Genomic DNA, 12,500 nt, shown 5'->3' on the forward strand with positions numbered 1-12,500 from the left:
TATCTACTTTGTTGGAGACGGCTGCTGCATACAGACGATTACGTAACGGCTTAGCGAAGTCGAGCGACGCATCTGATTGGACTGTTTGTAATTATTCATTTTTTTTTTTTTTTAACTGCCAACTAGGCGGGGAAATTCCCTTTTCACTCAGTTATATGTGTGCAATTCTCATAGTAATGCCATGTTTTCCAGCTTGTATGAGATATCCATATTAAATCTTTATATTAATATTCCCTGCTATGAATAATTAATTGGTAACCTGCACGTTGTAGCCATGATAGTTGTAACAACTTCATGTGACATGTGTTTTGATATGTATAATTAAGTCAATCTCAAATTTCGTGGTATCACTTTCAAATCTATCAAGAATTCTATAGCATTTTCAAATGAGTTGATCACTGAACTTCAGTTTCAGTCTGCATGAAACGATTCTTGCATTGAAATACATTTCCTATTCCATTCCGTCCCTAAGTTTAAAGATTGTTATCACAGTCTACTCAAAAATGTAATTTGCATATGTACTTCAACAGTTATAATACACGGAAAATAACTTAGGAATATGAAATAAATCGTTGATTATTTAGTGTTCCTAAATAGCAACTTTTCTTTCGAATACATATTTTGTGTACAGTAAAATTATTACATTCAATTTCGTTGGGTAATAAATTATTTTTCTTAATAAAATACTTACAAAGGTATGTATCGTTAAGTGTCCTTTTTCTTGATAATAATACACATTAATGAGTGTGGTTCATTCATCCAAATAACTATGTTTTTATGATTTGCTGGAAGCAATTCGAATAAGTGTATTGTATTAGTTAGCCGATATCGTTAAACTCTATAACAATATGTACTGCTGATTTGCATTTGAAAGAATGCTATTCATCCTCGTTAACTGAAGTGTGTTTTGTGTATTTTGATTTATACTCTTCAATTGCACCCAAACAACAAAGATTACTATTGTCAGGTACATCTGGTTAACGCAAATGAGTGAAGTATTTTAGCAAGAAGCATTGATGAGCTGTAATATTATGTATCTGTTTTACTAAGGAGAAACTAATGAATTAATCTGCAGGATAACTCATTCAGCATGCAATTTATTGATGTGGAATATCAGAGTTAGATATTGCTTACACATTCAGGCTGTCTAAACTTGGTTTATAATTATTTTTTTAATTATTTTTCATTGCTTTTAGGATATTTTTACTTACAGTGTTAAATTAAGAGTAGGTATTCTTTCATTCAGATAGAAAAGTCGGTCAAAAAGTAATTTCGTAATTTTGTTGCTTTGTTTACATTCTGAGTTCACTCTATTTGTGTGTAAATCTAAAGTCTTCTTCAATTAATTTGGGTAGAAGTTCATGTTCTGGTTACTTAGCATTAAATTAAGAATGAAACTAGGTGGAAATACTAAGTGGTTTGTTTACATTGCGACATGTTCGTGTAGAAGGTATAAAACAATTCAATTACCTGTTTTAGCTTGAAAAGGAGATTCAACATTGGATGTCCACAAAAGTAAAGTACTCCATATATGATCGCCGACTTGCTTCGAACGAAAGTGTGTTTGTAACTTTATTTAAATTTGTTTATTCATGTAATTGTATGCATTACTTAGCTCATTTTATGCGGAATAAGGATATTTGGTTGGAAACTACTCTGAATAACGCATTTTTACATGGCCAGTGTACAACATTATCAACAACGTTAGGCGAACTACAGCGGATTGGGGTTTGTTTACATTCCGGTTTTTGGTGTTTTTCAATGATTTTCGCGTTGCTGTTATCATCTTTTTACATACAGTGCTCACGTATGACTAAATATTGTTCATTCAAAGTAGAAAATTGGGTGACAAAATTACAAATTAATGATTTTGATGGTTTGTTTACTTTTTGAATTAAGTAAATTTGTGCGTAATTCTGTTGTGCTTTTAATTAATTTTGTAAATAATTTGAGTTTATGGGCACGTACCGTTGACTTATGATATAAATTTTGCCGAAATTAATGCATATTTAGCATTTTACACGGTTTGTTTACATTTGGCATTTGCCTGTTTTTTCGGTCCTTCTGAAGTGTTTTTGACGGTGTTTCGGTAAAATGTTACTTAGTGGCCTTGTATCTTATAAATAAGAAAGAAATTTAGTGGAAAATACGTAAAATAAAGGTTTTGAGTGGTTTGTTTACATTTTGTTTGGGCGATTTTTAGCGTTTAAAATGAGCGATTTTCGCCGTTTTTTTCGCACACAATGTTTTTTTTAATAAAATAAGAGTCGATTACATGTGAAATTAAATCGAATTAACCATTAATTAACGATTTTCGAAATTTCGCCTTATTTCGAAAAAAGCTCGATATTTTCTAAGTCCACACATTTCGTAAAACGTTCCTACAAAATTTGGTTAAGTTTCGAAAAATCGCGTTTTTCAACGCCGAAAATATTTCTAAGTCCAAAAAATGCGAAGTACGAGATTTGAAAGCGCGAGATTCTGACTAATTCCAAAATATTTCTAAGTCCAGAAATATCAAAGTACGAGATTTCGAAGTGCGAGATTCAGACTAAGTTCAAATTATTTCCAAGTCCAGAAATATCAAAGTACGAGATTCAGACTAAGTTCAAAATATTTCTAAGTCCAAAAAATGCGAAGTACGAGATTCTGACTAAGTTGAAAATATTTCTAAGTCCAAAAAATGCACTATCGAGCAACCGTCACCCATACGGCGAAAAGAAAATCTCATTACCGTCCAGAAATGTCTGCAACGTCCAAGAGCTGGAGGGTCGAGCGACCGTAACCTATACGGCGAAAATAATTTTGTACGGAAATTTCCGTGGTTTGTTAAAGTTATGAATTTAGTCAATTTGTGCGTAATTCTATATTGTTTTCAAACTGATTTTTATTATAATTTCAGTTTATGGGCATTTCACTTTCACTTATTAAAGAAAATTCGCCGAAAAAATGAATAATTAACATTTTACAGGGTTTGTTTACATTTCGCATTTTCTTATTTTCTGCTGAAATCTGAATTTGTTTTAACTTCTTTTTCATAAAATGTGATTATGCAGAGTTAGTACTTTAACATAATAAAGAAAAAAATTGGAAAAGATGCATAATTAACATTTTACACGGTTTGTTTACATTTGGCATTCGGCGTTTTTTTTGGGTTATTCTGAACTATCTTTGACCGTTTTTTTAGTACAATGCGAGTTCTTGGCCATGTACCTTTCAATTAAGAAAGAAATTTATGCGAAAATATCATTAATTAAGGTTATGGGTGGTTTGTTTACATTTTGATTAAGCGATTTTTCGCGTTTAAAATTAGCGATTTTCGTCTTTTTTTTCGCACACGTTTTTAATAATAAAATAACAGTCGGATGTCATTGTGATTTCATGTGTGCAGCAGTGATACAATAGCTTAATTTAATGAATTAGGAAAAGCAAACAAAGGACAACTGCTTCATGAGAGAAATTCTGATTGATATTCACATTAAACATTAAAGTACATAGTATTTTGAAAGAGAAACAACTATTTTCTTCGATATTTGTATGAAACACTTAAAAAATTCTTCCAGTTCTGCAGTATTTCAAATCGTTCTTCACTTCAAAATATGAATCAAAGTTGTATTATTGAGGACATTTTTCATTAATATAAACTAAACTTCAAATATAATGGCAGACTAGGGGAAAATGCTTACTGGGATGAATTTCGAATGGACAACTGGTTTATACTCACATAAGACACCTAACAAACAACACACATAAAATATAGATTTGAAAACACAGAAAAACTGCTTTTACGTACATAACATGTTGCTTTCTGCTCTGAATTCGTGTAATTAAACTTTTAAAAATTTTGTGTACTTCTGTAGTATTTCATATCATTAATAAGTTAGAAATATGAATTCGACACTTATTATTATCACTAACAATATACAGTCCCTATTACACAAACACCAACTGATTATTATGTCCCTAAATATTTCACAGAATAAGGAAGAGGACTAATAGCATTATGATATCGAAGCTCCATTACTACAGAAATCCCTTCTGAATTTCCCTTGTTCATTCAGATACTTAAATAGTACTAAAAAGCAGATCTTAGAAAACAGCTACTAGTGCAAAACATAAACAACTGCCATTATATGAAGTGCATGCTGTTTTTTATTACAAATGGATTTGTGAATACCTTAGAAATTTTCTTATTCTTTTGCAGTATTTAAAGTACTTATTAAAATGTGAAACAAGTAAATTTCACAAATATTAATCCATAGATATACATAAAGCATATACAAGCATTTTGGACTGATATAATACAATGTAAACTTGATTCAGTATTTCTCAGAAGTTTTCATAATAGTACTATGTAGATTCTTTGTGCTGGACCTGCTCGTAATACTAGTAATGAACAATTAATCAGCAGTTCCTAATTGTATTCATGTAATATATTATGATTATTCAGGGTACAAGTTTCAAGTTACACTAAATGCATAAGTTTAATAAGTTTCTTTAATATACTTTCCCATAATTGTACAAAAAAATTAAACTTGACTCTGTGAGTTCAACCTCAGGTTTATAATGAAACAATTCTCATTATTTACCCTATGTGTAAACATCAAAGAGAAATGCACACTGTTCTAAGAGATAAAATTCACTAAAACTGTTCGAGACATACAGTGCTAAAGATGAATTCTATTTATTACATGCAAGGTATAATCAAATCAAGTTGGATATCGATATCATGTATTCACAACGACAAAAGCATATCCTGTGTGCAGCAGCGAAGAGCTGGTGAAATGAATTACCCAGTGAATCTGGCTCATAGTGACATTGCTACTACAAGAAATGCAAATTTTGAAACAGAAACAAATGTTATTATACACATTACATGCTTTATCTTGTATATGTATGCAAACAGTGGACAACACAGTCTACTTTTTCAGTATTTCATAGTGTTCTTTACTTCAAAATATGAATCAAAATTGTATTTTTTAAGACATGAAGCATATATGAACCTTTTTTTTTTTTGTATACTGTAATATAAACTTGATTTGTAACAGCAGACTAGGGCAAATTACCTACTGAAATTCAGATAACACATCCAAAAAACAACATATTAAGATACAACAGATGTGTAAACAGAATAAAATGCTGTTACGTACATAATTACTATTAAGAATTATTGTATTTCAAACATTGTAAAAATTAGTATACTTCATTAGTATTTCATATGATTATTCAGTGTAAAATATGAATTTTATATCTATTATTCATAACTGTGCAATATATATCTATAAAGCTTATATGAACATTTTTGATTAATATAGTAGAATCTAAACTTGATTCACATTTACTTCAAATATCATTATAATACTGCAGCATAGATTTTGCTTTAAAGAGTATAGCTATGAAAACTGAATCAACAATTATTAAGATACATTCATATAATGTATTATGATTAACCATGACACATCATTAAAACAGAAGTACTGCTATTATATGCAATGCATGTTTTCTTTTTAATAAACATTTTAATTCTTTAATTTTTTTTTTTTATATAAGGAAATTCACATTTTTTATTCAGTGGACATGGCTAAAGCATTAAATGAAGATTTGTACCTTACAATAGAATGTTAACTTGTTTCGTACTTGCATTAGCAGATGTTATTGCATTACTACGGTGTAAATTCTGTGCAGTTTTAGATGCTGTGAAATGTGTTGGACTGAATGCTGAATCACTAATTCTTGTGATATTTTTGTGAATTACGGTGAAATGTTTTTTTATACATACTGGCAATACATAATAAAATAATATCAGAAGATTCTTGACTTGTTACATGCATGTGAACGCAGTAGGTTAGTAATTATCAAGCATATTCATGTCACATATTCAAACATATTGCTAGCATTTCCCAATTCCTTTGTGCAACAGTTTTATAACAGCTGTATAGTGGTGACTTTATTATGATTATTCAATTTAATTATGACAAAGCACACAAGGGCTGTCTGCCTAAAGGGAGGGATGCCTTCGTGGAAAACTTTCTAAGGGAAACTCGCTCGTATACACGTAACACATGGGTAAAACCAAGAAAACGCCCATGCAGCCAGCGCGTTCGTGAGATTTCAACCTCGGAAAGAACTACCAGTGTTCAGCGTCTTTACCACTCGGTCGCTCGTGGCAACGACTTTATTATGAAAATGCACATAACGGCTAACTGGTAGATGGGATGAATTTCTAAGGGAAAGTGGCTCATATTGACATCACACATAGGAGGAAAGCAATATAAATCAACTGTGCATCCAGCATGAATAAGTTTATCTGCAGGTTCTAAAAGAAATTTAACTCACTTTGTTCAAAAAATGTGTATATGTGTCATAAGTCAGGAATTAGTATTTTTAATCACGTGCAAAAGAGATACATGTATGCCCATCTAGGAGATAAATTTCATAAGTAATTTCTAACAGATATAGTGCTAAAGATGACTTCTATTTGGTACATGTCAGTAAAAGTAAGTATTGGTATTTTCCTTTTAGACTTTTATTTTAATTACTAATTTCTTAAGGTACCACTTTATTGGTATTTCTTTTTGGACATTCTTCACTATGTATTTACTTTTGATTTTTAATTTTACACTTGCCTTCATGAAGGACGAAACACGAATTGAATGATTGTAGACGTAGGTTTGGAGGAAATTTTCCACTTGATTAGTCAGTCTCCTGCCTGCTCAACAGTCATTCACTTATTAAAACGTAAGTCTCGGTCTATTATAGACATTCCTGTTTATAAGACACATTGGTTGTCGTTCATCTAAATGCTACCTGTGTCCAAGAGAATAACAGTGTTTTAACCTCCTTAGAAAATATAGCTTCATAAAAATACTAAATTGCATTTCAAAGTTTCTTTTCCCTTTTCTGTGTGTGTATTTTTTTCCTAGAAGTCTAATGTGTAAGAAAGATTGGCTCATTCCATAAACATCAGATGTCTGAATGTGTAAGAATCAAAATTTTTATCAGTACTTTTCATGTATGAATTGTCATGTATTATCATTACTAGGATTAACATCATATAATATAGGTGATAGGAATACTATTTCAAAACAAGAAACAGATATTGTTATATGGATCCTATCTTATTCACGCTTATGAGGTAGCTTGTTTCTGAAAATTGTCTTTCAAAAGTAGAGAAATAGCAATTGAGATTATCTCCCACATTAAATATTGTACATCAGCAAAAGAAATTTCCATTAATATCCATTACTTGTAAATTTACAGAATTTAATTATAATTTTAATGAGCTGAAGACTATCTGATATTGTACAAGTTGGTCACCTTCATGAATTGGTTTATTTAAATATCCAAAATTGGCTATCAGACTAAGTGAAGAGATGTAGTTCTAAGTCACTTTCTAAGACTTTCAAACAACATATTTTTTGGTAGTTTTTTAACATGTGAGAAACTGCTCTGCAAGTTCAATTGAAAATACTGTTCGAGTTATTAACAGCAGTTATATATAAATGCATACATACCAAGGAATCAAGATATTGGAATATTCTTGCTTGATTATTCAAATATGGTTATCAATCCTTGCATATTTAACTGTCATATCTATTCTCTTGTATACCAAGATCAAATTCTTTGTTATAATGAAATCATGATATTTTCTTTAAATTGAAACTGATAGTATGTGCTTGTGAGATTTGCCTACAGTAGGAGCAAAGACATTAAAAAGAAAATAATTTACACTAACACTCTTAAGGGAGACAATTAAAGCAATCGTCATGAAATTCCTATCAAGACAAAATAAATAAGAATTTGTAATACAGAGTAAATTCATAATAAATGAGAAGTTTCATTTTTGTGATAAATACTTAACTTCCTGCAATCATAGATACATTAAATCCTTATTCCTCAACTATAAATCGCATTACAACAATGAATTTTTTATTCATAAACTGTCAATTCTGCTTCCAAAGTTGGTATTTCTGAAGGTTAGTTAAATATTTTCTGAAGCTGTATTGAAAAAAATTTTAATTATGAATAGAAACTGGATATTAGATGTGTTAGAGAACTGCAAGTGATCGAAAGGAAACACCACACTATTGATATTATATGTAAGCTTTTTTTTTTTTTTTTTCCAGTTTGCCTAAGAGTGAAATTGAATGAGAATTGAAGGTTTAAGAAGAAAAAAGAAAAGAAAATGCACTTACCTTTTAAATTGATTTCAAATTCCACACACCCTTAATTTGCACTGTTTGGAATTTGAAATCTCTACATTAAATGACCTACTAGGAAAAAGTAAAGTAAACAATGCAATACATAAATTTTGTAAGTAATACACTCATTTTCCTTCAATTTTATTAATAAAGAAAAAATTTCAAATGTGTGCAATTCATTTTTCATATGTAAGATGAAAATTTATTTAGTTCCTTATAATTCTGTTTTCGTTTCTCATGTTAGCTTACACACAAGATACCCCTTTGTTAACTGAAACACAATTAAATACTACGAAATTTAATTTGATTGACACTGAATATATCAGCTTTGTAGATACGTGTAAGAACGCAAGTAACAGACGAACTACAATCCTATTTATTTCAAATTGCTGTTTAAATTCCAACGGTCAGATTCACGTCATCGTTATGAACACACATAATGCTATTTCTTTCAAATTGCTGTTTGAATTCCAACGGTCACATTCATGTCACCGTTATCAACACGCATTCTGTAGAACTGTTTTTATGCTTTTGCATTTGCTTGAATATTTTGGACTGCTTGGAATGCATCTATTGAAATTAAAAATTTCTTTTTAAATTAATCTTACCACCAGTAATTGAAAATAATGAAAGCAGTAAGAAATTTAATTATGGGATAGGAGAATCGAACTTCAGCTAAGTTGAGGTAACTCATTCTTGTTACAGTTTTAACTATATGTTACATTTTGAGCAGTCTTCCAGGAAAAAAAAAAAAAATTGAAAAGATTAGAAAATATTAAGCATTGAAGGAAATTCAGCATTTTACTTTCATTTAAAAATGGGGATTAGCAATTATCTTAAATTTATTGTCAATTCGCGAACACGCAGACCTAACCGTAATCGTTTTGATTTAAACGTTAACGTTCACTGTCTGTCTGTCTATCTATCTGTCAGTGTGTGTCGGAAGGAACAATTTCGTTACTTAAATTGGAATGAATTACTTTAAATTTTCTCTTAACGGATATATAGGTTATTATTCATAATGCGTAACTGCTACAAGTTATAACACTCTCCAAACCTCATTACATGATGAATTAAGTAGCGAAACCTGAATAAAAAAAGAATATGTCAATTAAGTTTGCATGAAATAAAGATATATTTGAAAACTCTGTAATGTATTGCTGGTAAGCCAATTATACAGAATAGCTGAAATGAATATAAAGATATTTTATTGGGGATGGGGGGGACGAAGATTAAATAGTGTATAAAACTTATTGCTTCCGAAAATTGAAAAATTGCATATCATTCACTAGTTCACATGCTCATCCTACACAGGAACTTGTATTGAATATTTCATGTTTCCTTATGATTAAGGAGAATGAATGTCTGAATGTGTAAAAAGCTTATTTTGATCATTACTGGAAGTTACTCATTACTTCATCATTTCTGACTTATTATTAGAATAATAATGGAATTAATAATATACAATATAGGTGATACAAACACAGATTCTAAAAAGATAAATAAATCCCATGCTTGTTTTTGTATGCACACAGATCTTAAAAAATGTAATGTATATTTCTTTTTTTCCTAAAAATCATAACAGTTTTCAAGAGCATATCTATAGTAAATTTAAGTATTATCGATTTCAGGCGAGGTGTTATACAAAAGCAACAGAAAATTCAGATTATGCATTATTTGCTAACTCACAGTATGACATAAGAAATCTATTGAAGGTTTTACTCTGTTCTATGAACTGAAATATAACAAAAACATTAACTGACATATGACGCAATTGATCAAATTGTCAGAAATCATATCTTCATTCTCTGAGAAACAAAAGTAATACTCTATTTTCACATTTACTCATCAAAACAGTAAACATTTATCTGAATGCTGAATTTTAAAGCACATTGACTGTCCTTGCATTCATAAACCAACAATAAGACAGTTCAATGAATGTTAATTTTTTTTTTTAATTCTGAAAATGATTATAGTTTATAAGGTGTGGTGTGGTGTATTTAATTATGGCAAAGGACACTAGGGCTATCTGCCTTAGGGAAGGGATGCCTTTCGTGGAGGACTTTCTAAGGGAAACTGGCTCGTATACACGTTACACATGGCGAAAACCACGAAAACGCCCATGCAGCCAGCCCATACGCGGGATTCGAACAAAAGACCGAACTACCAGTTTTCAGCGTCTTTACCGCTCGGCCGCTGGTGGGCTATATAGTTTAAAATGAATTATTGATATGTGAGAAAATACTAAGAGTAGAAAACTGAAAAATACTGTTTATGTAATCTGGAAATTTCTTTCATACATAGAAATTTAGAATTACCTTTTTGTTTACTCAGATATGTTTAGCAATTTGGCACACATCACTGGAGAAGTATGACTGACTTGCCATTCCATATTTTTAGAAGCATATATTAACTTGCAAAATATTCCAGTTCAATATACATTGTCAAACGTCCACAGTCAGTTTTAACAGGAAGCATGAACATTTTCATATTTGTTCTTTTTTTTTAAATTCTAAATTGACGATGAATGATTGAAGTGTTTGTTTCTAATTTTTTAACAGATAAGAAACACAATTAGTTTGTACATGTATACATGGATCGATTTTCACCTAAAAAGTTAAAACATATGGACAAAAATGCAATTCCTTTTACTCTTGTAAAAAGTGGCAAATAATTTACAGTTTACGGAAAAATTCTCTTATTCTCATGTTGTTTTTTGTTTGGTTTTATTGAGATTATGGCAAAGCAAACTAGGGCTATCTGCCTAAAGAGAGGGATGCCTTCATGGAGGACTTTCTAAGGGAAACTGGCTTGTATATATGTAAGACAGGGAAAACCACGAAAATGCCCATGCAGCCAGCGAGTTTGCTGGATTCGAACTACCAGTGTTCAGCGACTTTAACGCTCAGCCGCTGGTGGCCAAATTACCATGTTGGAAAGTTTACGCATGGTAAATACTTACCTAAACTTGAATAAATGAAAAAAAAAAAGGATAAAGTTTCCAAGTCAGAAGTATAAACCCAAGTCAGTTGAAAATTCATGTATTTCAAAGTAAGTATTCATGTATTTCCTTTTTTATTGTACTCATCCAGAATAACTGACATTAGTAGTACGTAATTTTAAGGGAAGGAAAAAAAATTGAATACTGTCCTATATCAAACTCAATGTTTGCTAAAATTACATATGGTCTTATAAATAACATTGCTTACTTAATATGCATAATCTACACATGGACACACATAGGTTCCCTGCATAAGCATCAAATGTCTGAACATGAAAAAAACTTCTTTTAATTAGCTCATGAATGCTACTAAAATTGATAATAAACAATATAGGTTATATGAAAGCTGTTTCAAAACAGGTACTGTAATATTGTCATGTAGCTTTGTTTACAAAAAACCATACACAGCTTTCATGGTTAATGTTAAATCTACACACAAGAAATAAAAATCTCAGTAAATTCAAATTTGTCATAATTTGATAAACTGAAAGTATGATTTGAAAATTGTATTGAGCTGAAAAGTAATCTCATATTAAACCATACTTTCATCTTTTTGCATTGGATTATTCAAATATGCAAAAAGCAGGCAGATTCACTTTTTCCTTGTTTACCAGTACTGGCCTTTATGTGTCGTTTAAAAGAAAAATATTAACATGACAAATATTTCCCCATTGAGGCAGAAATTGAATCGACTTGCCATTCCATTTCGTAAACAACAGAAACCGTATTTTTAAAAGCATGAGAGATACTTACGTATTAACACGTCGTGAAATTTTCAAAGGCAATCATATATGGCAATTCAGCAAATAAGAAGTATTTTGAGAAGATATAAGAAGCTCATTTAAAATCTGTAACTGCACGTTTTGGAATTATTGGATTTATTTGAAGAGGCAATCTGTACGTGTCACTTTTTATGCATGAAGTTGTATTAGAATAAAAAAATTTTGTATTTCATTCCTTTACTATGAAAGTTTTTAGATCAAACTGTACAGTGTGATAATAGAATGCCTTTATGGATGATTTTCAACAGAAGATTGTCTCTTTATGATAGAATAATAAGAGAAACAGCCTTACTTTTTATTAGAAGAGAATATAAATTACAAAATTAAAATAATAATAATAAAAAAAAACATGTGCATTTAAAAATAACTGTTTTTCAATATTAAATGATGAGTGTATTTCTAGTCAGTCAGTCAGTCAGTCAGTAATTAGGTAAATAGTGCATATCACATTTTAGAAGAAATCTCAAAACATTGAAACTTAGATGACATTTATTTATGACTTTCTTTATGAAACCA

The sequence above is a fragment of the Stegodyphus dumicola genome, chromosome 2 (assembly GCF_044657685.1).
Source record: "Stegodyphus dumicola isolate Sdum_Otavi_A_Nest chromosome 2, ASM4465768v1".
NCBI lineage: Eukaryota > Metazoa > Arthropoda > Arachnida > Araneae > Eresidae > Stegodyphus > Stegodyphus dumicola.